Source organism: Salvelinus namaycush, unplaced genomic scaffold (assembly GCF_016432855.1).
Source record: "Salvelinus namaycush isolate Seneca unplaced genomic scaffold, SaNama_1.0 Scaffold999, whole genome shotgun sequence".
Taxonomy (NCBI): domain Eukaryota; kingdom Metazoa; phylum Chordata; class Actinopteri; order Salmoniformes; family Salmonidae; genus Salvelinus; species Salvelinus namaycush.
Window position 1 is genome coordinate 22,249 of NW_024061751.1, and position 4,975 is coordinate 27,223.

Genomic DNA, 4,975 nt, shown 5'->3' on the forward strand with positions numbered 1-4,975 from the left:
CAGGTGACTGACAGGAGGAAACGACTGAGCAGGAAGTCTACTGTTACAGGTGACTGACAGGAGGAAACGACTGAGCAGGAAGTCTCCTGTTACAGGTGACTGACAGGAGGAAACGACTGAGCAGGAAGTCTACTGTTACAGGTGACTGACAGGAGGAAACGACTGAGCAGGAAGTCTCCTGTTACAGGTGACTGACAGGAGGAAACGACTGAGCAGGAAGTCTACTGTTACAGGTGACTGACAGGAGGAAACGACTGAGCAGGAAGTCTACTGTTACAGGTGACTGACAGGAGGAAACGACTGAGCAGGAAGTCTACTGTTACAGGTGACTGACAGGAGGAAACGACTGAGCAGGAAGTCTACTGTTACAGGTGACTGACAGGAGGAAACAACTGAGCAGGAAGTCTACTGTTACAGGTGACTGACAGGAGGAAACAACTGAGCAGGAAGTCTACTGTTACAGGTGACTGACAGGAGGAAACAACTGAGCAGGAAGTCTACTGTTACAGGTGACTGACAGGAGGAAACGACTGAGCAGGAAGTCTACTGTTACAGGTGACTGACAGGAGGAAACAACTGAGCAGGAAGTCTACTGTTACAGGTGACTGACAGGAGGAAACAACTGAGCAGGAAGTCTACTGTTACAGGTGACTGACAGGAGGAAACAACTGAGCAGGAAGTCTACTGTTACAGGTGACTGACAGGAGGAAACGACTGAGCAGGAAGTCTACTGTTACAGGTGACTGACAGGAGGAAACAACTGAGCAGGAAGTCTACTGTTACAGGTGACTGACAGGAGGAAACAACTGAGCAGGAAGTCTACTGTTACAGGTGACTGACAGGAGGAAACAACTGAGCAGGAAGTCTACTGTTACAGGTGACTGACAGGAGGAAACGACTGAGCAGGAAGTCTACTGTTACAGGTGACTGACAGGAGGAAACGACTGAGCAGGAAGTCTCCTGTTACAGGTGACTGACAGGAGGAAACGACTGAGCAGGAAGTCTACTGTTACAGGTGACTGACAGGAGGAAACGACTGAGCAGGAAGTATACTGTTACAGGTGACTGACAGGAGGAAACGACTGAGCAGGAAGTCTACTGTTACAGGTGACTGACAGGAGGAAACAACTGAGCAGGAAGTCTACTGTTACAGGTGACTGACAGGAGGAAACGACTGAGCAGGAAGTCTACTGTTACAGGTGACTGAAAGGAGGAAATGACTGAGCAGGAAGTCTACTGTTACATCCGTTCACCTACTCTGCGTCTCACAAAGACACAGCGGTTGATACCAAAAATCGCAAATTCGGACTCCACAGGTCTAATGTCCGTTGCTTGTGTTTCTTGGCCCAAGCAAGTCTCTTATTATTATAGGTGTCCTTTATTCATGGTTTCTTTGCAGCAATTCAACCATGAAGGCCTGATTCACTCAGTCTCCTCTGAACAGTTGATGTTGAGATGTGTCATTTATTTGGGCTGTAATTTCTGGGGCTGGTAACTCTAATGAGCAGTCCTCATGTGGCGGTCCTCATGAGAGACAGTTTAATTATAACGCTTGACATTTTCCGGATTGACTGACCTTCATGTCTGAAAGTAATGATGGACTGTCGTTTCTCTTTGCTTATTTGAGCTGTTCTTGCCGTAATATGGACTTGGTCTTTTACCAACTAGGGCTATCTTCTATATACCACCCCTACCTTGTCACAACACAACTGTTCGGCTCAAACGCATTAAGAAGAAAAGAAATTCCACAAATTAACAAGGCACAGCTATTAATTGAAATGCATTCCAGGTGAATACCTCATGAAGCTGGTTGAGAGAATGTCAAGAGTGTGCAAAGCTGTCATCAAGGCAAAGGGTGGCTATTTTGAAGAATTTGTTAAACACTTTTTTGGTTACTACATGATTCCATATGTGTTTTTTCATAGTTTTGATGTCTTCACTATTATTCTACAATGTAGAAAATAGTCAACAATAGTTAAAAAAAAAACTTTCATGAGTAGGTGTGTCCAAACTTTTGACTGGTACTGTATATAGAGTACATGGTTACGTCCCAAATGGCACCCTATTCCTTATATAGTGGTACTACTATATACCAGAGCCCTATTCCCTATATAGTGGCACTACTTTAGACCAGGGCCCTATTCCCTATATAGTGCACTACTTTAGACCAGGGCATGTACGGGGAAATATAGGGTGCCATCACTATGGGGTATAGGGTGCTATTTGGGACACAGTCTGAGAAACCCATGTGTCTTGTCTTGGTGGTTGACCTATCTAGCTCTAATGACGTGATGTGTAACCTTGCCACAGAGCATTCCCTCCATACACATTACATTAATAACCTGCCACAGAGCATTCCCTCCATACACATTACATTAATAACCTGCCACAGAGCATTCCCCCCATACACATTACATTAATAACCTTGCCACAGAGCATTCCCCCCATACACATTACATTAATAACCTGCCACAGAGTATTCCCTCCATACACATTACATTAATAACCTGCCACAGAGCATTCCCTCCATACACATTACATTAATAACCTGCCACAGAGCATTCCCCCATACACATTACATTAATAACCTTGCCACAGAGCATTCCCCCCATACACATTACATTAATAACCTGCCACAGAGCATTCCCCCATACACATTACATTAATAACCTGCCACAGAGCATTCCCCCATACACATTACATTAATAACCTGCCACAGAGCATTCCCCCATACACATTACATTAATAACCTGCCACAGAGCATTCCCTCCATACACATTACATTAATAACCTGTCACAGAGCATTCCCCCATACACATTACATTAATAACCTGCCACAGAGCATTCCCCCATACACATTACATTAATAACCTGCCACAGAGCATTCCCCCCATACACATTACATTAATAACCTTGCCACAGAGCATTCCCCCCATACACATTACATTAATAACCTTGCCACAGAGCATTCCCTCCATACACATTACATTAATAACCTGCCACAGAGCATTCCCTCCATACACATTACATTAATAACCTGCCACAGAGCATTCCCCCCATACACATTACATTAATAACCTTGCCACAGAGCATTCCCTCCATACACATTACATTAATAACCTGCCACAGAGCATTCCCTCCATACACATTACATTAATAACCTGCCACAGAGCATTCCCCCATACACATTACATTAATAACCTGCCACAGAGCATTCCCTCCATACACATTACATTAATAACCTGCCACAGAGCATTCCCCCATACACATTACATTAATAACCTGCCACAGAGCATTCCCTCCATACACATTACATTAATAACCTGCCACAGAGCATTCCCTCCATACACATTACATTAATAACCTGCCACAGAGCATTCCCCCCATACACATTACATTAATAACCTGCCACAGAGCATTCCCCCCATACACATTACATTAATAACCTGCCACAGAGCATTCCCTCCATACACATTACATTAATAACCTGCCACAGAGCATTCCCCCATACACATTACATTAATAACCTTGTCACAGAGCATTCCCTCCATACACATTACATTAATAACCTGTCACAGAGCATTCCCCCATACACATTACATTAATAACCTGTCACAGAGCATTCCCTCCATACACATTACATTACTAACCTTGTCACAGAGCATTCCCTCCATACACATTACATTAATAACCTGTCACAGAGCATTCCCCCCATACACATTACATTAATAACCTTGCCACAGAGCATTCCCTCCATACACATTACATTAATAACCTGTCACAGAGCATTCCCTCCATACACATTACATTAATAACCTGCCACAGAGCATTCCCCCATACACATTACATTAATAACCTGCCACAGAGCATTCCCTCCATACACATTACATTAATAACCTGCCACAGAGCATTCCCTCCATACACATTACATTAATAACCTGCCACAGAGCATTCCCTCCATACACATTACATTAATAACCTGCCACAGAGCATTCCCCCCATACACATTACATTAATAACCTGCCACAGAGCATTCCCTCCATACACATTACATTAATAACCTGTCACAGAGCATTCCCTCCATACACATTACATTAATAACCTTGTCACAGAGCATTCCCCCCAAACACATTACATTAATAACCTGCCACAGAGCATTCCCCCCATACACATTACATTAATAACCTGCCACAGAGCATTCCCTCCATACACATTACATTAATAACCTTGTCACAGAGCATTCCCCCATACACATTACATTAATAACCTTGTCACAGAGCATTCCCCCCATACACATTACATTAATAACCTTGTCACAGAGCATTCCCCCATACACATTACATTAATAACCTGCCACAGAGCATTCCCCCCATACACATTACATTAATAACCTGTCACAGAGCATTCCCCCCATACACATTACATTAATAACCTTGTCACAGAGCATTCCCTCCATACACATTACATTAATAACCTGCCACAGAGCATTCCCCCATACACATTACATTAATAACCTGCCACAGAGCATTCCCCCATACACATTACATTAATAACCTGCCACAGAGCATTCCCCCATACACATTACATTAATAACCTGCCACAGAGCATTCCCCCCAAACACATCACATTAATAACCTGCCACAGAGCATTCCCCCCATACACATTACATTAATAACCTGTATATATTTCCAGGTGAGTATAAAGAGATCTTACCAGAGTTATTATCTTCTGTTGTTTAGTACAGTAGATCTGAATCAGAGGCATGTATACTGATATCAGTGGAGGCTGCTGACGGGAGGACGGCTCATAATGTCACGTCTACTCCTGTTCCACATCTCCGGCGCTCGAAGCGGGCCTGGCAACCCATCATTACGCACACCTGGCAACCCATCATTACGCACACCTGGCAACCCATCATTACGCACACCTGGCAACCCATCATTACGCACACCTGGCAACCCATCATTACGCACAC